The 27,029-nt window shown below is 41.0% G+C and overlaps 1 protein-coding gene across 3 annotated transcripts in view; it reads left to right on the top strand.

Annotated features, from left to right (window-relative positions):
• The window catches only part of Dgki (diacylglycerol kinase iota), a 402,899-nt gene that overhangs the window by 145,196 nt on the left and 230,674 nt on the right, over nucleotides 1-27,029 (top strand). For all 3 annotated transcript variants that reach the window (XM_090333372.1, XM_090333371.1, XM_090333370.1), the window contains exon 3: nucleotides 10,339-10,434. The gene's annotated coding sequence lies outside the window, so the exon portion shown is untranslated. The remainder of the gene's footprint in view (nucleotides 1-10,338; nucleotides 10,435-27,029) is intronic.

Below are 27,029 nucleotides of genomic sequence, written 5' to 3'. Positions count from 1 at the left end.
CACCGCAAGATACTCAATCTAGATAATCTTTGCTTTCTTTATAGTTGATGTTACTCAGGGAAGAAGCACTTGGTCTTTGGCAGTTGGTACCCTGCCTTACTTGGTTTGGGGACAAGATTAAGAGATCAGAATCTTCACACAGGATTGGTTTCAACTAGGTTATGAAAGTAGGTCATCTTATCTTTAGAAACCTTGAATGAAGAGCCAGGAGGAGACAGGGGTATGCGCATGCGTGCATGCCTGTGTGTGTGTGTGTGTGTGTGTGTGTGTGTGTGTGTGTGTGAGTTTGTGTGCATGCATATGCGTGAGCGCACACGTATGTATTCCCTCTCACTTTAGTCCTGTTTCCTAATTCAGTTGTTGGAAACTTGGCTCTTCGTCAGGTGTAGGTGACATCCCAGCTTCAGTTTAGGTGACATCACCAACTGCTCCTCTCGTGCTGCCTCTCCTGTCTGATCCCTGTATCGGAGAAGTTAAGTCGGGTTGACCAGATACCAAATGTTTTAGTAGGACATAGCAAAACACAGAGGCCCTGCCAAGTACAGTCTGTGAGCCCCAGCTGGTTAGACATGCGAGTGGTAGGACAGACTCATTTTTCCTTTAGTGGCTGAAATGGAGAGTATTTTTACATTGGATCCTGCTTCACAGGTCTGTGGTGAGTGTCTGGGTATACATTTTCTGCCATATGGGAAGGAGTGTTTAATACTCTCTAGAAGAAATAGGTTTGAGTTATAAATTAGTTGTGCATTTTCTTATAAAATTCATAAATTTTTTTAGCCCAAACTAATCATTTCAGATGTAATCAATATGAAAGTTATTAATGAGATGTGTTAGGGTTTTTCACACTAATTCTTCCAATGCTGGATTTTACACTGATTGAACTCAACAGTTAGTGCTAACGGCATTTCAAGTATTCAGTGGCCAAACACTTACTTGTATGTACAATACAAAGCTAAACCACCCAAGGCAATTGACTAACTAGTCTTAGCAGCTTCTTCTGCTTTGTTTTTTTTTTTTAGCCCGTCCTGGGCTTGAACTCAGGGCCTGACCTCTGTCCTTGACTTTCTCAAGCCTGGAGTTCAATCACTTGAGCCTCAGCACCACTTCCAGCTTTTTTCTATATATGTGTTACTGAGGAATTGAACCGGAGTCTTCATGCATGCTAGGCAAGCACTCTACCACTAGGCCAAACTCCTGGCCTGCTTCTTAAATTTTATGGAGGAAGCAATTCACATTGCTTTCTTTGTTCACTGTTTTAATCGACAGTTATGTAAAGCGCATATTTTATAATTTTTATTGTTGTAAAACATTTTTTATAAGCCAGTACCTTCATTTAGGATAATTATTCACTTCTAGTATGAGGGAATTGTTTGTATGTGACACCCAATCTCTAACACTCCCCCTTCTTTTTCCTTAAAAAGAAATTCTCTTTATATGGTTGTTCAAAGAAACTGTCATTCAGTAAATCATCTTTGAATACAATGTGTCTTGATTTGGACTTGAAAAAATTACGTTAAGTGAAGTTAAGTCAGGACCAGAGGCACAAAGGTCACCAGTTTTTTCTCCATATATGTGAAAGCTAGGGTTAATTTATTAATACATAAACTAATATTTTGGAAAGTATGCAAGTGTACACAAATGTTTTCACTGAAATATGGTAGATTCAGGGAAGAACTCATTATAATTCCTTAGAAAGCCTGAACAAAACATCCACAAAATAAACACTGTATCTTTTGACCTATTACCAGTCCTATGACTGGACTTAATTAGAACTTGAGCTACCATTTATATTCATATCTATAAAATTATATGGCTATTCCTACTCAGGTAAATATATCACTGTAAATTTATCTTTATAAATATATGTATATATCCCAAAACACATGTATCGCTACATATCTTATCTCAGCATTTATTTACATTTCATGAAGAAACATCATCTTCATTTAGAAACAGATTCGTTGCTTTTTTGTTTTACACAGATTGGCATTTTTTGAGTTGCATATTGTTTAAAGTGCTATTTCAAGTTGGATATATTGAGAAAATTCAGGAACGATGTCCCCAGATAGAGTCAGTCAACAAAGATGGAAAGAAAAAGGAAAGAAAGAAGGAAGAAGGAAGGAAGGAAGGAAGGAAGGAAGGAAGGAAGGAAGGAAAGAAGGGAAAATCAGGCATGTTTAAGACAGAAATAAGAGAGAAACAGTTATAAAGGTAAACAAAGAGAAGCTAATGCAGCAGTAACAGAAGGTCTAGTATATCAGATTCAATTTGGATTTTTAAAATTTTTTGTTCTGTTTTTATTTATTTTTATTTTATTATTGGGATAATGTATAGAGGGGTTACAGTTACATTTGTCAGGTAGTAGGTACATTACTTCTCACACATTGATACCCCTTCTCATGCTTTTATCCCCATTTCCCTCCCCCCACCCCCTCCCATTGATTTGTTTTCCCCCTTCCCTTCCCTATTTCAAGTAAACAAATAAACGTAAATACAATACACCAGGTAACAAAGTCAGATACACTAATAACATGAGGATAACCATAAGGGCAAAAAAAGAGAAGAGAAATAACATAGTACATTAAGAACAACAATATCTTGTATGATTGTTGTTCTTAATGGATTTTTTTAATTTTTAGTTTTTCTGTTATTGTAAAGGTGATGTACAGAGATACTATATAAGCCAGGTAGAGTACATTTCTTTTTGGACAATATCATTCCTTCCCTCACTTTCAATTTTTCTCTCCCTTCCCCATAGTGTCTAGCGAGTACAACTGCTCCATTTTTTTACCCTTTGTCCCTTTATTTCTTTATGAATTTGGATTATCTGATAAGTAATAGAATCACCAAAGCTTTCAGAAGAACATCTGAGCATTCAGAACAAGGGAAAAGAGCAACCACGACTGTATTTTAGAAGGATTAAATGTACACCAACCTAAAATAGAGTGGGTATCAGAATCAGAGTTTAGTACTTAAGAGATAAGACTTGGTAGGCCTAATATATAGTAAGGAACATGAGACAGATACAGGTTATTAAAAAAATCTAGATAAAAATAAAAGGCCTGTATTAGTTGGAGGTAAACTATGCTACTCTAAGTAGAAGGTTAGTGCATGTAATCACCTAGCATACCAGGAATTTGTGTCTCTTTAGGTTATGGATCAAGGCTGTGCCAAGTAGTGAACTCAGGTCCTGTCTCACATGGTTATTTAGGGTCACCTTGATGAATGGATGGATGGATGTTCTGATACCTCAATAAGAGGCTTCCCCCAGTCACCCCAAGGCTCATGTCCCCATGAGCCACTGTGCCAAAGGAAAGCATACATTGGTTGAGAATTGGTTATGTGGCTACATGCAAGGGAGTGTGGAAGATGTAAGTTCTAACTATATGTTCAAGGAAAATAAGAAAATGAATTTTGTGAATGGCAGAGACTTGGCCTCAAAGATAGAGGAGAAGAATTCTGTAAATGTCATTATCTATCCATGGGGTGAGGAAGGAAAACTGGAAAGTAATACAATGGCAAGAATTCTAATGAGCTCCTGTTATGTTGCTATTGCATGTACAGCTTTAGACGGTGTACATTTTTAGTGTAAGCATCATCATGCCAAGTGGGAGGGCCAGTTTTATAATTTTATTGATGCAATAACTAGGAATCAGGAAAGTAAGGCAGGTTCTAAGTCCCACAGCTATTAAATGGCAGCCTGTCTGTTTTTATTAGAGCTTATGTTTGTCAACATGGAGCTAGAGAAAGTTATGAGAAATATTGAATGCAAACCAAAACAGTTTGTTAACTGGTTTACATTAACATCCTTGGACTCAGGAAGAATCCAAAGAGCATCTCCTTTCTAACACCAGTTAGATAAGGAATCTGCAATATCACAATCAGTTTTAAGAACTTACTAGATGGGCACTTCTAAATCATCGATAGCCATTGCATTTATATTTATGGCATATTTCAGTCCTTTTGTAGTGGAATAAGGATATCCCACTAATTTCAGTCAGCAAAGATGTCATTATGACACCGCAAGTCCATGTAATCCCTGGTGTACAGGATTTTAAGTGGGACTGGTCGTGTAAACAAATGCCAAATAGTTGACCTGAGTTCCATTCCCTCTGGAGATCTAGATCTCTATAAGCATTTATTCCATATGAACAGAACAACCTTAGGATATTCCAAGGTAGGATATTCCAAGGCTTAGAGATTATTATCTTGGGTCCCAGGACAAATATCAGACTTCTCTTTAGATAAAGCTTACTTCTTTATACTGCATTTCAGTCATCCTCAGACAAGACCAGCCTTGGAAACAACAACAACAACAAAACAATGGATAGGACATTGAAAAGGTAGTTTAAAAATATTGTTCATTTTTTTTCTTGGATAGTTTTTTTGTAAAAAAAATCTATCTTTGTAATTGTATAACTCCTTTACATATCTAGAGAAGTTACCATTCAACACATCAGTTTATAAGTTCAATGCATCTTTATGGATGTTAGATGTCACCCTCTCATCATTCTTCCTCATCCCTTGGAGAGAGATGCAGGTAGTGAAAGAAATCCAGACAGAAAATAAGAAATGAAACTTGTGTTAGTTGGGGTAAACTATGTTATTCTAAGTAAGTGGTTAGTCCATGGAATCACCTAGTATAATAGGAGTTTGTTTCTCCTTAGGCAGGGCAGTTCCAGGTGGTTGAGAACTCAGGCTCTGTTTCACATAGTTTTTATAGGGCCATCTTGATGAATGGATGAGTGGATGATGGATGCTCTTATATCTTCCCTTCAATTTTCTACATTTTGTAGGATATACAATGAATTTTATGACTATGTTCTCTCCTTTACCCTCTCTCCTTGAATGCTCCTTCCTTCCTTCCTTCCTTCCTTCCTTCCTTCCTTCCTTCCTTCCTTCCTTTCTTCTTTCTTGTTCTGGGGCTTGAACTCAGGGCTTGGGTGCTGTCCCTGAGCTTTTGCGCTTGAGGCTTATGCTCTACCACTTGAGCCATAGGTCTGCTTCCAGCTATCTTTTTGGTTCCTAAATGGAGATAAGAGTCTCCTGAACTTTCTTTTCCTGGCTGGCTTCAAATTGGAATACTCAGGTCTCAGCCTCCTGAATAGCTAGGATTACAGGAGTGAGCCACTGGTGGCTAGCTTGAATGCCATGTGTGTCCTAAGCAGACTTATGACTTCACACAGCTTCTTGGAGCTGGATGTGCATTCATTCATTTATTCAAAGATTTTAATTTTTTAAATCTTTTTAATGCCTAACATATATTAAGCATCTCCTATTTGCTAGGCACTAATTAAGTAGTTAATGGACATTTGGTGTTCTAATGGATCTGAGAATTCAGAATAAATTTAATAATGAATAATCACACAAATGTATGAATAATTGTAGTGGGAAGGGGATGCAGTTTTATGATAGAAATTAATAAAACAATTTGAATTATATTATTGGCTCAATAGTGATGTGACCTTTTACCAGACAACCAAACAATGGAAAGAAAGAATCGAGAGGATATCAGTTTGGCTGAAGGAACAGAATATAGAGGGAACCATCTTTGACATGGGAGTACTTGAATAGAAACCTAAATGAAATGAGAAATGCATGACTTTAAGTCAGATGACAAAAAGTTCAGAAAGAACTAAGATGAGTGGCCTTAGGTACTCATTCCTGTCTTTTCAACAGCATTACTGCAGAAGGTCAAACACTTGCACAGCTGGGACAACCACACAACCAGGGTTTTCCACGTATATCACTGAAACATTAGTCTAGTCTCCTTCAGCCAGTCACAGCCCCCAGAAGGCTCTAGAGTTCCTACAGCTATGAAGAAACAATGCAGTTATGAGCAGCTCAGGGACTGGATCACATTTACATTTTGCACCATTTGTTGGATAACAACCAACCATGAGGAATGAGGAGTAAGAAGGGACAAGATGGGGAGAAATGACTGGGTTTTCTATACATTTTTAAACTATAATCAATGAGACTATTGATTATAGCTAATCAATAGTCTCATTGATTATAGTTTAGATGAGCTGACAGGTTAGCTGTAAGGAAAACATGTAAAAGACCTGTATAGATTTCCATTATGTAGCAAGAATGGAAACATTTACTGAAAAGTCTGAGAGATTTGAATAAGGGAAGATCAGTTGGGAAATGAAGAGATTTTACAAAGGTAAAAATCTGAAATGCTTATTAGATCTTGGAGTGAAGACACTAAGAGGAAAATTGTGTCTGAAATTCAGACAAGAGGCTTTTATCAAATGCAGAACTTGGGAAGCAGTAATTATTTTGAACTAAATGAATCACACTCAATGTAGGTGGAGAACGATAAAGGTGTGAGAATGGAGATGAGACATGCTTCAATAGCTAGAATTTGTGACTAGAAAAGATCAACAAAGGAGACTGGAGAGTGTCCATTGTGATCTAAGAATGACAAAAATAATAGAAGAAAAGTTTCTGTAGAGAAGGAGGTGATTATCTGTATCATAACTGTCAGTTAATGTGGAAACTTATCATTGGACAATGGATTCCAAGAGTAGTGTAAAAGAAGAATGCTCCTACCCCAAGGGATTGGATTCTAGAAATGAGAAAGAGGAGGAGGAGTTAGAGGAGGAGGAGGAGTTAGAGGAGGAGGAGGAGAAGGAGAAAATGGAGGAAGAAGAGAAGGAGGAAATGATGATGATGATGCAGTGTAAGGAAGTGAAGTCAAAAATAAGAAAAACTCTGTGGTCAACTTTATATGAGAGATGGAGTAATAAGTAGAAATAAATTTTAGTTCTATTTTTTTTGGTAAAAAATCCAAGTGAGCCAGTGGCTCAAGCCAGTAAGATAGTATCATACGGGTTTCCATCGGACTGTTCTCCTTACTTGTACTTCTTGATGCCTTTGTAACGAAGCTGTTTAATGTATTATGTCACTCCCTACTCAGAATTCCTAATGTTACCAGGTTCTGTTTTTAGATGGTAGGAGTAAACCTGGTAAGATACATAGCTTTTCTTAGGACTGTTTCTTTAGGATTATCTCCCAATGCAAATGTACTAATTTAAGCTCAGTGAATATCTACTTTATTCTTTCCCTAAAAGCTCATGTAGGTTCACTTCTTTTTCCATTATTTCCAGGATCTAAATTGTTAACTCTGATCATACTCTCTGCACTATGAATATTTGATGTCTCTTAAAAATCTGACTGGGTTACTTCATGCCAGCTTTTTCTTCCTCTCTCCTCTTCTTCTCTGGTGATTGCACACGACAGATAAGTATCAAATACAATAAGTCTTGACTTTCTGAAAAACTCTAGAATCTAGTGTCAAAATGTTTTAAAGCAGTAGGGTGGAGGCTATTACTAGATCCCAGTCTCTGCATCACTTTGAAGTCACGTGACACTTCTGAGAACTTTTTTTATCCTGATGCCCCAGTTTCACTTCAGGTCTATTGGCACAGACTCTCCAGAATGATACCAAATTGTTGTGAAAAACAAACCAAGTCTTTATAGTAGATAGCTGTGGCAGAACACAGCAAATAGCAAAGCCTCATGTCCTTCCCCCACTACTTTCAGGGATTCCCCCTCACACCTCCCAGGGATTCTTCCCACCTTGTACTGGGGTTTGAACTCGGGATCTTGTGTTTGCCACACTCGTGCTTATTCAGTTGAGTGACACCTCCAACCTTCTTTTGCCTGGTTAACTTTGAGATAAGTTCTTGGCCTTCCACTGGAGTGTGCACCTGAGCTGTGATCCCCCGATTTTAGGCTTCCTGTCTCTGCTGACATCATGCACTACTTTTCTCCATGGAAATGGAGTCTTGAGGGTTCTCCATCCCAGATGACCTGGAATTATAATCTTCCCAATCTTAGCTTCCTGAGTAGAGACATGCAATCATAGCCCTACATCACACTAAACCTGAACCCTTAAATAGACACAGTGGGGTACTTTCCCTGATCTTCTGTGATTCACTCTCGCTCCTCTAGCACTTGCTGCACTTCCTTTCATCACTAGGCACCTAAGACCTCAGGTCATGCTGTGGCCATCTGTTGGTGAAATGTTCCTGGGAACATTTCACTCTGTGGTCTCAAAGGAAACTGGCCTCTATTTGAGTTTGAAGAAATGCGTTTATTATAAAAGATGGGTGATGCTAGGTATTTCCACTCCCTCCCAGCAAACATCATTTGGTCTATAATTCTTTGTGCTAAGTCTTGGAATTTAGAAGGTTATTGTGTGAACAGATCTGAAGTAGGTTATAATAAAGATGGCTCACACAGAAGATGGATTTCTAAATTGCTTGGCTCTGCTTTAAAGCTCTTTAATCCCTCCTATTAGTCTGCTCACGCTATTATAACATAACATTATAGGCTGGATGCCTTTAATAACTGATATTTACTTCTCAGGGCTCTAGAGGATGAGAAGTACAAGGTCAAAGTGCTGACAGATTTGGTTCCCAGTGAGAGCTCACTCCCTGTCTTGCAGACAGCCACTTTCTTATGTACATAGATGGATTTTCCTAGGTGATTGTACACAGAGGTGTGTGTGTGTGTGTGTGTGTGTGTGTGTGTGTGTGTGTGTAATGATCTCCCTTGTGTTCTTTTATATAAGGCCCTAATTTCTTTTTGTTTGTTTTTTATTCTTTTTTTCATATATTTTTTACTGTAATGAATAGAAGGGTTACATTATATTCAGAAGATAGAAGGTGCATTACTTCACAAACATTGATAGCCTTTCTTATGTCTAGGTCCCCATTTCCCTCCCCCCAGCCCCACCCCTCATCTTGTTTTTCCCCCTTCCCTATTCTATTTCAAATAACCAAATAAGCATATGTAGCAAGATTTAATACTGGAACAATATGAGATAACCAAGGGACAGCAAAAGAGATGAGAGATAACATAGTACATTAAGGAAAACAGTCACTCATTCTATGGCTTTTGTTTCTATATCCTTGGAGGTCCTTTCATTTAGCATAATTCTATATGGCCTTATGTATCTAGGTTTTGTTCTATTGTAAATCCCTACTAGGAGAGCCCAAGATTTCTACTGATTATGACAAATGAGGGAAACCATTGAGCCTATGTTCCTTTGAGTCTGGCTTACTTTGCTTAATATGAATTTTTCTAAGTCTTTACATTTCCTTACAAATGGGGCTATGTTGTTCTTTCTGACAGCAGCATAGAATTCCATTGTGTACAAATACCACATCTTGTTGATCCACTCATCAACTGAGGGACATCTAGGTTGGTTCCATATCTTTGCTATGGTAAATAGTGCTGCAATGAACATCGTTGTGCTAGTGGATTTAGTATGTCCTTATTTCTGGACGAATGGGTAAATGATAAGACCCTAATTTTATCCTGGAAATTCCTCCCTCATGACTTCTTTCCGAAGTCACCACCTCCTTAGACCATCCTATCAGGACTTAGATTTTCAACATATAAATGTTGAGCAATATAATTCAGCCCACAGCATGCTCTATAGAAAAAAATCACAAGTCACTATTATTCTACTGAATAAGAAAGAAATGAGGGGAATTGTCCTCTAAGATATGTCAATGTAGGCTTGTTCCTTTATGGTTGATTGAATACAATACTTCCCCTAAAGAAAAAAAAATCCAAGTCATGTAATAATTTGCCACACAATAAAAAGGAATATGAAATTGTGTTCCTTGTTTATTCCTCTTCAATTAAACACAACCTCCTTTTTATATGTCTCATAGGGCAGTTGCTCATCACCTTTAGAAGTATGTGGAGGCTTTTAGAGGCAGAAAAGTTACTCAGCTTGAAAAAACATTAGTAGAATTAGTTGGTTGGGAGGCCTTATTGAATTAGCAAAATGTTTGATTTAGTTGGAATTCATTACACATTGAGTACAGGGACATAAACTAATCCTCTGCCCTTCTATGTGTAATTTTCCCATGCAAATTTTACAAGTATGTTTTCAAACAGTCTTGCTTAAAAATACTTTAACTCCACTGTTGTCCTTTTAAGTGAATTCACTAGGCAAAGGCAAATTTTAGTAGAATTTGATCTCATTGCCATGGCATTTCAGGGCCCCCCATAAATAAGGCTTTCTCTGGAACTCTTCACATATGTGGTTTTCTGCTCATTTGGCAATTATACATTTCAAAACTAATCACATCCACGAAGGAAGCAGTGACAGATGTGAAGGCTATTGGCATTATTGCTCAAAGTTGTCCACATTTTTAGAATATTCACGGAATCAGCTGGAGCCATACTTGGAAGGTTCCCAGGGGAAGTGTTTCACTTCCTTGGGGGCCCTGAACTGTCTGATCTCCAAAGTCTTTGTCCCTGAAGAAAGCAAAAACAAAAAACTGAAGTGGGTGGGTCTTTTCCTTGCAGGAGAACGCCGTGAATGGGGAACACCTGTGGCTGGAGACCAACGTCTCAGGCGACCTCTGCTACCTAGGAGAGGAGAACTGCCAAGTCCGATTTGCAGTGAGTTGTGTCTCCAGACTCCCATTCCGTCCTTCTGGGGAATAGCCTCTCTGAGTCAGGGGCCAGGCGGAAGGGCACCCTTGGGTCTGGCCTCCCAGAGGGAGGTCTATAGGAGGCTGAAAGGGCATGTATTCTCTCTCGAGAGGATGGAAAACTTTCCAGATAATTTCAAGGTTGATCTAACATTTGTCAAGTATAACATGGCTTCCAGATGGTCAATTTTAGTGGCTTTAGGGGTTGGTTGTATGGGCCAGACCTTGCTGATTTAGGACTATGTGTTGGGGGTGGGGGAGAGGGAGAGATTGTGTGAGAGGGTGGGAATGTTGCTTATGGAGGGAAAGGGAGTAGGTCCAGGCTGGTGTGGGAGGGAGAGAGGACTGATGTCTTTGTAGTAATTCTGTTGTGGGTCTGAGTTACTGGTGGAGAACGTTGAAAGAGCTGTGATCAAGGTGGATGTTAGAAAATAATCCAGACTACAATCAGGAGGATAAAATTCCAGAGATTAGAAGAACAATCGATACTCAGGTCAACCTTGCTTATTAAAATTTACCTGGAGTCTCTATTTAGAGTGAACTGCTTCAGGTTTAAAACTCTAAGTTCTGTGAAGAATATCTGATGGTGGCATAGTGAATTATATTGAGAATGTGTGTTTAATCATTTTTGCATAGTGTAAAATTATTGCTCTAAAAAGTGTGGCACTCAGAATCTTAAAGAGGAAAGATGCATTCTTTCTTAGTCTTTTCCAGGGAAAAAACATCATAATTGAGGCTGGATTTTGTAAGTTTTTGTTAGATGAAAGAAAGGTTTTGGAGAAAAATGTAGGGTATTAACTTGAAAGTAGATATGTTTCTGTTAATAACTAAAGACAAACATATATATATGGTAATATGCATAATATTATGTATGTATATACACACATACATATATATACGTATGTACATATGTATATACAAAGACTTTAACCAGGCTGTTAAATGATGAGGTCTCAGAGCCAAGATGTTTTATATTGTTGTCGCTGTTTTGGCCTCCTAGCTTATAGGCTTTGTTTGGAAAAACTTTGAAACTTGGAGAAAACCTGAGGTGTGTTTGAATGTCATCAGGAGTAGGGAAAAGCCTAGGAAGGGCCCATATGAGCAGACTGTGTATTTGAAGTGAGGATTTGAATACCACATTTGCCACTCATGAGGGGACATTGAGTGAGACTTCATGATCTTTAACCTTGATGATCTTCTAGAAAGAAAAATAATAGAAGATGGTAAGGTTAAATTATTGTTGGGTTTTCTTCCTGCTCAGATTTGTATCTTTTGCATCTCTTCCCATCTTGTGATAAATTTAATTGATTTAAATATCATCATTTCAACTTTATGCATATGTATTTTTAATTAAAGCATAATCACATTGAATTTGATTAAATTAACCAAATCCATGAGAAGCTCAGCTGTTTGGACTAAAGTGCTATAAATAACCAATTAACATTAGGGTCTTAGTTAATTGCATAAACACCCATCTTGGGAGATCAGATAATATAAAACAGAAAAAAGGAGAGCCAGTCTTAGTTGTTTAGATTTTATCCTCAGCCTGCTGACAACTAATGTACTGATTTGTCATGGGCACCTACCTTATCTCTAAACTTTTCTTTCTGTTCCTGGTCTGTCTCTGGTGCTCTCTGTGGGCCCAATCTTGGCGGGTATGGAAAAAGATCCATTCGTCCTCCTCACACCTGTAGCAGTACATAGCAGTACCATCCACTGTCTCATTATTATTTGGTTCTTCTGAATTCTCCACCAGGAGAAGCCACAAAGACAAGAAAGGGAATTTGGCAGGAGCATTAGGAAGCAGACTTGGGCGAATTTCCTAGCATTCTTGAACTTTCCATGTAATTCCACCCCAGGTACTTAGCCCAATTGACTCAGTGTACCAAGTGTCTGGGAGATGAAGAGCTTTCCCGCCAAAAGTGGTGAGTTAGGTAAAGGAATACCTCTGTGGAAAAGCAGAAAACAAACCTCACTGGTTACGAGTTCCTGAAGGATGGCTCCTTGACTCACTGGTGGCCTGTAATCCTATTTCTCAGGATGCTGAGATGTGAGGGTTGCGATTCAAAGCCAGCCCAGACAAGAAAGTCTATGAGACTTATCTCCAATTAATTAGCAAAAAGAGGTGAGTAAAACTGTGGTTCAAGTGCTCGAGTGCCAGCCTTGGGTGAAAAAGCCTAGGGAAAGGATGGGTTCAAGTCCCAATAACCAGCTCCAAAGACAGAACGAAACAAAGCAACAACAAAAATACTATTTTCGACATCCATGTGGAAAACACCAATAAAAAAAACATAAAACAACTTTAAGGAGAGGTATGAAGTTGGGTCTGGGTTTGGCTGGAGCTATGATGTAAAGATACTTTAAAAACAGGTGGGGTTAGAGAGGGAGGGAGGCCTCCAGGATTTGAGGAGCTACTGTGAAGAAAAGTAAAGCCACTTGCTGCCTTTTTTTTTTTAAAGAAAGACTTAAGTTATAGATTTCCAGAGTCCACTGACTAGCACTGGATCTTCCCCTCTACTGTACCTAAGAGTCACTGGGGATGCCGCTGAACAGTGCAAATATTGTTACTTTCCCTGGTCCAAATGCTGATTGATTTATTCCTGGAGCTGGGCTTAGAAATAGTTTATTTTTAACATGGTCCACAGACTAAACTTTGAGAAAATACTGCCAGTGAGCAGAACCGTTCGGTGAGGAAGCAAGACACCTGGAGAGATGGGCTCAAAGATTGTGTTCATGGATCATTTGCATGGCTGTTCTTCATGGAAGCTAGAGAGGGGCTGTTCACCTGCTGTGGGCAAGAATAATGATAAGGAAGTTTGCAGAGGAGCCTGCAGTTCAGAGATGGAGTTGCAACTTTCTTAGGATTGAACAATTCTGTAAAAAAACAAAAAACCAAAAAACCAACCCAAAGCATGCCCAAACAGACCATTTATTATCTATATTTAATGCACTGCTGTTGAAGACCAAATTCACAAAAACCAGGTATTACCTACAGGCTTTAAAAACCACAGCAGGGTAATTTGGGGAGGAGATGATCTACCCCCAGTGTGGAATGAGCCTTTCTTCTCAAATGCCTCCAAATGGAGACAGGAGAAGGATGAAATCAGTGAGGACTGAAATAGAGGTTATTTCATAGAAATGGCAACGGAGATCAGCTTTAAAAAAATGGCTAAGTGTCATCGGGGAGGGAAAAGAACATGAGTACACTCAGAGGTAGGAGATAGCACTAAGAAACAGAGGCTGTGATCATGATCAGGAGCCATGCATGAGTATGCCAAAGGTCATGGGTGAGGGACTAGAGAAAGAAGGATGAAAAGACTGGATAGGCTGGGATGCAGCACCATGTTTTGTGGACCAAAGCTTGGAGCATGTTACAACTCTATGCCCCTTAGAAAGAGTGGCTGTGTGATGGGTGGCCTAAACAGAGGTCTGATTGCTGCTGCTAAGGATGCTGTAGCTACAGAGGCAAACCAGAGCTGGTGCCTCTAAATTATGGCACATTGTGGCATCTATTTAAACACCAGGCTATCCTGAACAGCCAGTGCCTGCTGGTATCAGAGGGTTGATGTTTGTGGGAAGTTACTGGAGGGTGTTGCACCAGGAAACATCTTTCTTCTACTTTGATTCTCAAGTGGCAGCATTTAATACTGTAAAATATGCATGGGCAGATATTTTAATGGAATTAAATTTGTTCCCCAAATCAGTAACACTTCCAAAATTAGTAGCTGTTTCTTTTTTCCAGTTTAGAGAGGAAAATAAAAGGATGTGAAAAAAGTATTGTTGTATTGCAGCCTGTTCACAAGGGAGAAAAACCTGAAATAAAATTCCGGCTTGGAGAGCTGTTGTTTGGTGACATTTATTTCGATGTAGATTTTGATTCACTCATTCACTCAATGTGTGTGTGTGTGTGTGTGTGTGTGTGTGTGTGTGTGTGTGTGTGTGTGTGTGTGTGTGTGTATGTGTATGTGTGGGGTGGGGGATGATACTGAGGTCCTAGCATGAGGGAGCTTCAGGCAGTGAGAGTGACAGCTAGTTGACTGTAAGTGACAACCTCCCCATTTAGTGGGTGATGACAGCAAGCAGTTTTAAGGCCTAGTGGGAAAAAAATAGGTATCAAGAGGGTTGTGGTTCAAGACCAGCCTTGATAGTTTGTGAGACTCCATCTCAAGTAATAAATAACTCAGAGCAGCCGTGTGTACCTGTCATCCCAGAGACTAAGATTGAGAGGATCAGTGTTTCCAGACCAGCCTAGGCAAAAAACATTGATGAGATCCCATCTCAACAGAAAAAGTCAGTTGTTGTGTCATACCCTGTCATTCCAGCCATGTGGGAAACTAAATAGAGGATCACAGTCCAGGCCAATCCAAGTACAAGGCTAGAGCTCATCTAAAAAATAGCCATATTGCATATATTGTAAAGGTACATTTAATATATAGTATGCATTATAAAATGTGCATGTGCATCCATCCACCAGTTTGATTAACCTCTCCTTTTGCTATTCTTCTTACCCCCTATTACTCACCAGAGTTCAGTGAGATTTCCCTGTGCCACCTTCCTATGTAGCACCATACATTTTTATATTATTCATCCTCCATCATTCTGTTTCCTACCCCCCTTCTGGTTCATCCCCTCAAATTGTAATTAACTTCTCTCAATTTGTTTGTGTGTGTATATATATATATTATATGTATGTGTGTGTATATATATATGTTAGATATGTATCCATTATGTCTGTCTTCTTGTTCTAGATTTGAGCCTTAAAATTTTTGCTTATCTAACCCCATATGGTGGTCTCCAGTTCCATCCGTTTTCCCACAAATAACATGTTTATGGCTGTGCATTAATTTTCATGGGGCACTTGAGCTTAGGTCCTTGTACTTGCTAAAATAACAGGTATGCACCATCATATCCTTTTTATTGAGAAAAAGGGGGTAGGTGGGCAATCTCCTGAACTTTCCTCCCTCAGCTGGCCTTGAACCATGATCTTTCCATTCTCAGCCTAGCAAGTAGCTAAGATGACAGTCCGGAACCACCAACCAGTGCCTGCTTTACTTCTAGATTTTCCAAGCTCCAAGTCGAGATCTGCCACTGCAGAATCTCCAGTGAGTAGAGTTGGAATGGGTGTGTTTTGAGAGGTCACAAATCCATCTCTGCTAAGACTGTGCATTGTCTGGGAAAAGACCCACTGCTCAACTTCGTCAGGACCTGGCAGATGGCAGCAGGTTGCATGGATGGAACTGTATACTCCAGAAGACAGACTGACGTGCTAATGTTCTGGACCATTCAGAAGATGCTCTTACTTAAGAATAGAGTTGTTGAAGTAATTAGAGTAGTGTCAGCCCTAACCTGATATGACAGGTGTTCTTATGGGAAGAGAAGAGGACAGGCTTGGGTTGGCTTGCAGAGAGAGAGGCAGTGTTGTGATGACACAGAGATTGCAGTGGTGCTGTCACAGGCCAAAGGAGCTGAAGGATCGCTGGCTGCCATCAGGCCCTAAGGAAGAGGCTTGACACCTTCTTTCTCACAACCCTCAAAAGATTATTCATCCATGTCCACCCTCATTTTTGGACGACTATGGGCCAGGGCCATGATAAAATACTTTTCTGATTGATTGATTGATTGATTTTGTGGGAGAACTAGGGCTTGAACTCAAGGCCCTTCTTTGTTTCTCTTTGTCTGTGTGTCTGTGTGTGTCTGTCTGTCTGTCTCTCCCCCCCTCTCTCTATCTCTGTCTCTCAGCTGTTTATTCAAAGCTTGCATGTCACTTTAGTACTTGAGCCACATCTCCTCATCTAGCTTCATGTTAGCTAATTGGGGATTAGAGTCCCATGGACTTTTATGTTTGGACTCTTTTGGAACCACAATTCTCATATCTCCGCCTCCCAAGTAGATCACAGGTGTGAGTCACCGGCACCTGGTGCTGTTTCTGTGGGTTTAAGTCCCCCCGCTTGGGGTACTCTGTTAGAATAGTGCTAGCAAACAACTATTGCATCTCTTTTGTGAGGACAGTTCCCTGGCATAAAGGCTCACAGGTGAACACAGAGGCCACTTAAAGCAGCCATGAGGCATTAGGTGGGGAGGGACGTGGGCCTTGGGTGGGTGGACAGCTAGGCTGGTGAGTGCCTGCCACTGAGAGAGGAGGCTGGATGGCTAGGTGAGTGAGCGTGAAGGTTGTGTGACGGGAAGAAGTTGCCGTCAGACTTTCAGACTGCTGTTGCCAGATATAGCTTCTCTATTTTTAAATATGCTGGTGTCATCAACTTTTTATGGGCAGACTAACATGTACTGTTTCCCTTTTGTGACTGCTTTGTTTGTGCACTTCGCTCTCATCTTTTCCTCCTAGGTACTATTTGGGGGGAAAAATTCCATCTATGCTATCCAGGGACTCATGGTCTGCCAAAGGCCACTTACGCCACCCCCCAACGATCTCCACTCCACTTGCCAACACAACACACAACACAGGATACTGAAGATCTAATGAATCAAGATGGCCCAGGGAAGAGGGAAAAGGACAACACAATTTTTCCATGGCTAGAATCCTTGCTACTGACTTCCTAGTATAAAAGGCTATGCGTGGAGGGAGAGAGCGGGGTCCCCACAATGTGAACCTCTGTATGTTTGGCTGCATGTTTGAACATCCACGGGAATGTTTCGAATAGTGTCTGGTTCACAGTAGGCTGTCAGTCCTGTTAGCCATTCACACTGCCTCAGCTAGCCTGGTTGTTGTTATTTACTGCAGAGTACGGTTTGCATACAGAAGGGGCCTGTCCCACTGATTCTGTGTACTTTGTGCAAGTGAGATAGTGACCAGAAATGTAGGATATGGAGCCCGGGGATGGGAAATATTCTGTTCCTTCTGGGTGACCTAGATAAACAGTACCACTATTTTGTACTGTCCATTATTTTTCCAACTTATATTCAGGGTAGGGGGTATTAAGTGACCCATTCATAAAAGTAGCATGAGGTATTACACAATAAAATGTGCTACACTCCACTCCTTTAATCCACAAACAGACGTCTTTGAAGTTCGAAGAAGGGTAAGCTGTACATAATTTCCTGCTACTATTTGAGGGAAGAGAGTATTATTTTTTTCTCAGAACACTCTACGGAAAACCCTTTGAGAAAGACTCCTATGTATGATGCTTTATTGTTTGGCTAGGACTCATACTCATCATCATATGTCTCTGATGAGGCGACCATCCTGCCAGGGGAGCATGCCAGGCAGATCACACTCACTGAAGGGAAAAGGGAAGACAAATCTCAGGCAGACTCAATCACCCTCAAAGCACTGTACCTTCTTTTCTATTTTTGTGAGATTCTTTTACCTTTATAGTAAACTTTGAGCATTGAGCCAAATGTGTGTGTGTGTGTGTGTGTGCGTGCTATTTAATTCTTCAGAGTTGGAGCCTCTGGAAGTAATTGTCATTTCATCTGTGGTGACAGTTTTGATGCGTTTGTGTGTTGATGTGTGGGTGTGTGTTTATGCAAAGCAATTCTGCTATTACTGAATATTATATGGTCCGGTTACTTAATAATAAAGGTAATTTGCATCTGATCCGGCTTTGAGTTTGCATGTCAGGTGCAGAGAACTGCCTTGCCTTTGTCTGGTGTTTGCCAGTGCTAGGGACCCAGAGCAGTCGATTTTAGACATTCTTCTTGTCACCTCAGATCACTACTGACCTCAGTGCTGATATTGGTTCTGCTCTCTTAGAAGCCTTTTGCTGTTGTTATCTGTCCCCAGAGACCAGACAGATAAACATTTCAGATAAGCCAGGCACAATTTCTGAACACCAGGAAATGGAAGAGCCTGCCTGCTTTGATGTCTGCATTTGAGGAGGAGTGAGTTTCTGAGGAAGCCTATGGGCTTTGAGAAGAAATGGCCTATCTTCCAATCCAGATTCTGTAGTTTCTGGGCTTTGAGCTGTGGCATTTGGGTATTATTTTAACCTCTTTAAGCCAGAGTTTCACCGCTATTAAGTTGTAGATCGTAATCTGCATCTTCTATTTTGGTAACAATGAAATGAGTTCAGGAACAACTAACAGCTGCCTGGCAGATCACACTCCACAATGTCAGCCACTCTAATGATGTCTGCTTGAAGGAAAAGTGGGTCCAAGATCCAAACCACCAAAAGGCGATCCAGAGTAGATGAGGCTGGAAAGTCTTGGCATCACCTGCGTTGTGTCTGTCACTTAGGCTAGGTCTCATAAGGTTAAAACGTGACTGATTCTGCTCACATCAGATTGTCCCCTGCCTCTACCCCTTCCCTATTTCTTCACTTTTCTCTCACACTTCAGCATCTATTTCCCCTCTTAAGTACCTGACTGCCTCCACGTCTGGAACAATTTCACAAGGGCACTTCTCCTATTGTATTGTCTCTTGGGTCCCCACCAGTAAGAACAAATGCTCTGCATAGTTATGGAGTGACTTTTCATGCAAAGAATGAATGAGTTCAGTGGTAAGGGCTTGTTGGGCAGGAGGCTTGGATGCACAGAAACTTGTCACCACTCCAACTTTGCCATTTAGATATCAGTGTATTTAGAATCCAGGATGTTTGCATTCCCTCTTTATTTTTAGAATCCTTGAGATGAATGTTTCGCACAGACTGCTAGCAGACTTTGGAGGCAAACCCCTGTGTAAGTAGTACCTGCCTTCTAAAACTCACCTTGTTAGATTTTTCATGGAGCACCGACTTCTTGCTGTCCCCTCTGCCCAAGAGATCCTGGTGGGGTGATCGGTAGTCTATTTCCATAAAAGTCTCCTGAGAAGGGACCAAAGAACACGATTGTGTTAATTATCAGATTTCTTGTTTTCTTTTCAGATTAAGGATCCAGCCCAGGGCCCTATGGGATACTAGGAAAATACTCTGGCCCGAGCTTTAACCTCAACCTTGATTCTTCCTTGACTCAGCCTTGGTCCCCACGTACATCACCACACAATAACACAAGACAAGGCAAAAAACAAAAGAGAAGCTGTAGGTTATAGTAGTGGACCTGTGTTGTACTCTTAATGAATTTGGACAAGGGGGGATAAATTGTTTGATCTCACAAGATCCTGGTTCCTTTAGACATAAAATAGGTATATGGTTCTTGGTATGGCTGAAGTGTACTATATTTCTATGTACATAGTACATATGTAGTAATCCAACCTCCTAGCAAACAACTGTATATAATAACAGTGCTCTCATTAAAAATGGTTCGTGTGTGTGTGTGTGTGTAAACAATATTGCCATCTGTGAACACACAGTGGGCGACCTATGACACTTTGGTCTTCTTGGGTTAGAGGGGCTAGAGGACCTGTTCTTAACCATATCATTAATAACACATATGAGAAATAGCAATGAAAGGCTAGATTATCTATTACACCTTGGTGTGGCTTGTTAAGTAGGTATAATCCTTATTAAAGCAAATGCTTCTAAATTATTAGTTAAGAATACTTAGCTGAGAGCTTAAAAAAAAAGCAAATTCCATCTGTTGCCACGAAGTAAGCTGATAATGAGAACATAATACAAGTAAGATGGCATAAATGGTGCTATCATACCTGCAGGCAAAAATCTGATATTCATTTATTTAAAGCCTCAGTTATTTCCTATCTTACCTCAGCACATGCTATCCTGCCCTAGGAACAGAGCCATTGAAACAACCACAAGATACCATTTGGACTTATTTGTTTTCATGACTTCTGTAATCCACATAGCCCATCTATCAAGGCAAATTAATAAATCCACATGCTTGTGTGAGGGCTTTAACTGTGAATTTTTGTCTATTAGTGTCTGTGTACTTGCACGTCTATTGGCACTCTGATTAATCTACTATGAACCATATGGCAACTTGGATCTGCTAATACAAAAATCAAATTTAAGAGATCATCTACCAAGGAATACCCGTGAAAGCTTTTGGTAAGAATCAGAAAGGAAGAATCAGAGGGAAAGATTGTATATGGTCACATTCAAAGCCGAGGCAGGCCATGGTCATAGGCTTCTACTCTGAGGAGCCTAGAGGAACAAATGGGAAAAAAGAAAGGAAAGACAAGCAGGTCAAAGGGAGTAGAGTAAAACAGGAGCTGAGTGCAATGAAGTAGAGAGCTCAGTCGATGAATAGTGATGGGAGTTGAAGTGTCCTCGAGTAACACAAGAACCAGAAGAGAAAATAGAATGATGGATTTCTAAAGGGTGCTCTGAGTTCATCAGGTTGACTTCCCTTTTGAATCTCTCACAGACATGCATGAGGAGGCAGAAGGGATGTTTCAGCCACTAGCGATCTAGTGCGTCAATGAAGATGCTCACTAAGCATCTTAGAGGCCAGCAGAGTGCTAGTATCCTTTCATTCAGCGTGTTCTGACCCATGCCATCTACCACATGTCTCATGAAGATGCAACATGGACTTGGTTTCTGTCTGAATTTATGTAGATTTCCAAAAGGTGTAGCAATGTACAGTAGTAGTCTCTCCATTTTGTTTAAGGATGTAGATCTCTCTTAAGATTAGTGTGGTTGCTTTCTGTTGAAGCTCATCAGCAAAAACTTGTATAACCATGTGATGCTTATTGATTGGGATATCTCCTGAAAAAATCTATAACTAGACCATTTCCTCATCATGCAAGCATGTCAGAGTGTGCTTATATAAACCTAGGTGGCATATTTTAATACCCACCTGGATTGTGTAGTGTATAATATATATATATATGTGTGTGTGTGTGTGTGTGTGTACGTGTGTACACACATACATATAATTTATGGTTAGCCATTGTACAAAATGCCAGTCTACAGTGCATGCCTGTACTAAAAAAAACCCAAAAAACTAAAAACCAAAAAAAAAACCTGATTAATATAGTTCACTCTTGAATCACTCTATGTGGTTTGTTCCAATTTTAATATAAGAGTAAATTTATACCTTTCCCCACCCCTATTGGCAAAATCTTCCATTGTTCTGATGGTAGCCTTTAACAACCCCAGTCTAATAGGGTCTCATTCTTTTGAACTATCTTTGGGTCAACACAGTTCTAACAATTTGGTGTCTACCAAATAGTTTCCCAAGCGAGTCCCAGCTGGCTACTTCCAAGAGGAACAAAGACTTTCATATGTCTTTCTAGTTATTATATTTTACTTACTAAGTCTTCTCCTTCCTTTCCTGCTCTAGTATTTCAGACATTTTTTTTCTCTTCAAGTGAAAGACATAAAATTTATTGGTTGTTGGGGAGCTAGAGTACTTCTTTTATTTGTGTCTAAAAAATGTCAGAAAGGTACTTTTCTTCCTCTTGTCTGCAGTTGGCCCCCAGATGGGCTGGCTCAGGTCAGCTCTGGCTTAGCTTTGAGGTGTATGTGGGTGTCTGAGATTAGGCTGGAGAAGTGTCTCAGGGAATTCAAACACTTCACTTGCAGAGTGCTTCAGATGGTGTGTTCCTTAGAAAAGAACAAAACACACTGTGGGAAGAGCATATTAAATGGCTTTTATTGTAATACTCAGAGGCAATTCTAGCCACAGCCCAGCAGGAGACTTGTCTTTGTAATAGGCCAGGAAGGCTGTGCAGTAAAAGTCAACCTAGATGCAGGATTGACGGTGTCCTGGGCTGTTGAATAGTCTACCGAGAGATAGAGGCCCAACTGTGAGCAACTCATGTCCCCCTTAGAGGAGACCTGTGTGGGCCTGGAAAGAGAGTCCTATAATTTCAGCTGCTATTGCAGTATGGATCTGAAATGTTTTCTATAGGTGTGGGTGTTGAAGACTCTGGGCCCTAGCCTATGGCACTTGGGAAGTCCTGGACACATAGAAGTTGGGCTGTAATAGGCCAAGTTCAGGGCAATGGGCACATGTCCCTGAGGAGAATCCTAGGCTCCTGGTCTGTCTTCCTGTGTCTACTTTTGGCTTCCCATTGCCATGAGATGAATCGACCATTGGGCCACACACCCCTTTGCTGTGACATACACCAGCGCCCTGGGATGGTAACAGAAATCTCAGAAAACTTGAGCCCAAAATAAAGATTTTTCCCTTATTGAATGGATTATCTCAAGTCGTTCTGACACGGCCGTAGGAAATGAGTATGGCCACTTTGGTCTCTCTGCCTTTCTTTGTTGTGCTCTTCTGAATGATCACTCCTGTCTTTGTGGACTGGACTCTCTTTCAGATCTAAAAACCGCTAGAGCTCTAGAACAAGCTTTTCAACAGTCTTATAACTCTACTGGTTTCCTCATTTCCTGCTATGTTAAACTTTGTATTTCTCCATCCAGATTTAGAGCATTGAAGAACTCATCTTTCTGGACGTGGGAGCATATGCCTGTAGTCCCAGCAGAATGACTGAAAGTCTGAGGCCAGCAGACCCTTTCAAAAAAGGAAACAACAACCAGACAGCCTATGTTAGTCCAACTTATAGCAACTTCTATTGGTGAAGATGGTTTCCTCACTGGCCTATTCTAGTTCTTTCTCCTAATCCCATGTTTCTCAATCATAGCTTTCCAACTTAACTCACCTGTAGATATATAGCATCCTGTGGGAGACATCATATACTTCGTGTTTTAAACTCTGTCCCACCTTCCCACCAGGTATTCCAGGAACCCTAAAGGCATCCGATCTGTGATCTGTGCTCATCTAAACAGTTAAACTGCTGTGGAGCCTTAACATTATTTTCCCTCTCTTGTCTACCAAGGCTAGACTCTTCTCCAACACTTTTGTGAGCCATATCATGAGGATGCCTGTGTTCTGGCATGAATTTTGAGATGGCAGCTGAGTCAAGAAGCTAAATAGGAAGGAAGTCTTTTACTCTGTGAGCTCTTTCCTGTTTCTTCCCTCCTTCTTTTTCCTTCCACATTACCTGTCAGGCAGTTTCTCCTGTAGGATCATAGCCATCAGGAAAACCATGCAAGCCTCCCCCCCACCTTGCTTAGCCTCTGGGCCTCTTGGGAAGTCCTGATTGGCTGATGTTTGATTTCCTCTCCTGACCTTGCTCTCATGGCTTCTTTATACTTCCAGCAAGTTCACTACCCAGATCTGTGGGTGCCCACTGCTTGGGATCCCCAAACAGATGTGTTCAACTGATCCTCCCCACTCTGCAACAGACCTTGTGCTCAACAAGTCATGAAAACTGAGACCTGAGGACCCAGTTTCCCTGTGCCTAGCACACACACCAAAGTTTCAATTCTTTCTGTTAGTCATCAGTGTCTCCCTTCTAATGAGATGTTGAATGTATTTTTTTTTTTGTGCATGTCTTGGAGCTTGAACTCAGGGCCTTGGGCACAGTCCCTGAGCTTCTTTGTGCTCTAGGCTGGTGCTCTACCATTTGAGCCATAGCACTACTTCCATCTTTTTTCTGAGTATTTTATTGGAAGTAAGAGTCTCATGGACTTTCCTTGCCAGCTTGGCTTTGCTGGACTGATCTCAGTCTCCAGAGTAGCCTGGATTACAGATGTGAACCACTTGCGCCTGGCTGTATTTGGCTTTTTATGTGTATACTTCTTATAAGGCTGAATGCAAGTGTTTTCATTCTCATTTAGATCTCTTTCTTACTGACTTGGCCTCAGAGATCTTACCCCTTGTCTAAATCCTAGCTGGTGTGACTCTGTCCAGTTAAATGACCTTTCCTCTCAGCTCCCTGTTAACCCCTGATGTGGCTCCTTGGCTTTTCCTAAAAGACAGAAGCTGTGTCCTTTCCATGTCCTGTGCTGCTCTCCCTGACTTAGGCACACAGGAAGGGTCAGAGTAACCTGTTGGCTCCATTTCCATCTGTATATTTTGGAAAAGTCAGTTGTTAACAGGCTGCTTCAGGTCCCGGGGCAGTTCACTTTTCACAGGATTAATTAGACCATCCTGACCACGGTTGAGTGATGTGTACAGGTTCCCAGCCATTGGTGCATACGAGGGGAAGGGGAATGTATCTGCAAGCACTGACTTCCAAGACTACCTCGTTCCCTTTTTCGGTGTTCCTGCTTTCTTCCACCCACTCCCCCAAATATTCAGAACTATTTGGATATGGAAGATGTGGAATATGCCTCTGAGATACTCAGTGATCTTTGAAGGCTGTCCCTGAGAAAAGCAATATGGGCTTGTCCACAGGATGCATTGTACACACACACACACACACACACACACACACTCACTCACACACACACACACACACACTCACACACACACACACACACACACACACACACACACTGATGAAGGAAAGGAAAGTCTTCTCTCTAGCATTGTTACTATGACTCTAGGACTCAGGCTGAGGGCTGGGGTCTTCTGGCACAGGGTCATGTAAGGTCAGTTTTCTCCGCTGTGGTGACCTCTGAATTTGCACTTAGGTCACAATCTCTGTGACCTGTGTGTCTTTGCTCCTTGGTTCATAACCATGAGTCCTGTGATCACAGAAAGGTTTAGTGATATCCCAAGGAATTTGAACAGTGGCCTACTGGAAATTCTTCTGGTCACCCTCCTGGCTTGTCCAACAGGTTCTGTGTTGTACTGGTGAAAAAAAAAGAATTAAGAGATGAGAGACCATCGAGGCTGGACTTGGGCTGGAAAATCATATTAATGGAACTTTTCAGGCAATGCCATTCTCCAGTTTTTCTACTACCAATTTATAGATTACATCCCAGGCTCCTGAGAGAAGCCGGGTCTGCCAAGCATGCTTGTCATTTCTTCTAATTAGGTTTCTAAAGAAATCAAGGATTGCTTGTCTTCATTTACTTTGAATTATGAGGCAGCGACAGTTATTGTTTATGTTGCCTAGACAGTCAATGCTCACCTACCGAAAGGATGCTGATACTGAGAAGGCTGGGACATTACCGCCACTGTGAATGCCCCACTAAGCTTGCCTCAGCCTTGCTTTAGAGACGAAACAAGGCCAAGGCCAAGGTTCTGGGCTACATGGCCCTCCTCCCTACCCTCTTGCCTCCTTGTCTGATTCTCAGCTCTCTTCTGTGTCTGTCTCAGGCAAATGTTTGGGTCCAGGAAGGCCAAGGGGCTGAGAGGGCTGTGGGGGGATAGCTTGAGGGTAGCTTACTCTACCATTCTTCCATATCCCCCTCTTTCTTGCAATCTTTCTTTTTCAGGCCCGATAAACAGCTTCCTTTCACTGCCTTTCCAGCCACCTCCTCACCTGGCATTTGTACCTCCTGCCTGAAGCTCCCTCTCTGGTCCTTTCCTACTTTTTGTGGCTCCCAGGACACACACTTGGAAAATTATGTCTGGAGAGAGATGCTGAAGGCCCAGCCTGGGTTAGGTAGTTTGGGGACCAGCAGCAGGCTCTGGCTTTTGAATGGGCTGGAGACACAGAAAGTCTCTGGGCCTGTTCTCTCCACTCTCTTGTGTGCTTCTGTGGTCTGGATGTTAGGACTGGAAAAGTGGGCAGGACAGGTGGGGCTCTCAAGGTGAAAACAGACTTAGGACTGCTATCATTGATCATTTCTTTAGGAAGAAATAGGTGTGGTATGGCTTTTGTTGGGAAGAGAACAGCCAGTTTTGGGGTCAGACACAAGACTGAAGGAAGCAGTGACTATTTAATTTTAATTATCTTGGGCTGTCAGAAGGATCCAACCCTTTTATGAAACTAGGCAACCTAAGTCCCTAGAATACCTGAATCCTTCCCCATCCTTCTGTCCCCACTCCCTCCATCCTTCCTTTTTCCCTCTTCTTTTTATCTTACTTTCTCCATCTTTCTTTCTATCAAACCCTGCTAACAATCTCTGAAAGGCATCGTAACTTAGCAGAACTCCCATCTCTGCTAAAAGGTAGAGAAACTAGTTTTACATGTAGATCAAGGATTTAGGGCTAAGGAATGAGATTGGGTGGGCTATGAATAGATAATAAATTGATGATGAATAATTTGCATATTCTGGACCACTATTTTCCTCTGAACTTTAAGCCCTAGGCCTAGCAGCTCAGGTTGTGACAGTTTGATTGCCATGCTTGGTAGAACCTGGGGTTTGATGAAGAGCTGCCCCTGTTTTGAATATCAGCAGTGCCTGGAAAATGACAGAGGCAAAGTCAGAATCTTCCCCATGTCTCCTCTCCCAGTTGTAAGCTGGCCCCACTCTCAACTCTAGAACACATCACCAGGTTGTTATTTAAATAAGTGTGGATACTGCCTGTTGTATCAAAAAGTGATATGATGAGATATAGTATGTATCACATCTGATGGTGCCTTAGTTTCTGCAGATCTTACACATACAGGCGTGAACATGCAGACACACACACACACACACACACACACACACACACACACACAGGTGAACAGTTTTGTTTGATTGTCATCATTGATAAAATTAGGAAACCTTTAGTAAGGCCCTTGACGTTACTCATTTAAAGCAGTAAGCTTTTAAGTTTTCAATTTATAAACCTACTCAATATTCCAGTGATGGTGACTTTATAATCATTTTGTGTAGGCTAGACACTATCATAACCTTGTTTCAATAAGAAGAAACGTGTAACCAATAAAATGATTTATTAGTGACAGTATAATTCATCAACTTTCTTTTTTTCTTTTTTCCCCCAATCCTGGGGCTTGAACTCAGGGCCCTGAGTACTGTCCTTGGGCTTTCACAAGTCTAGAGCTCTACCACTTGAACCACAGCACCACATATGTTT

Source organism: Megascapheus bottae, chromosome 5 (genome assembly GCF_031878675.1).
Source record: "Megascapheus bottae isolate mThoBot1 chromosome 5, mThoBot2.hap1, whole genome shotgun sequence".
NCBI classification, from domain to species: Eukaryota; Metazoa; Chordata; class Mammalia; order Rodentia; family Geomyidae; genus Megascapheus; species Megascapheus bottae.
Note: the sequence above shows the minus strand (reverse complement) of the source record. Positions and strands in the feature narration are given on the sequence as shown.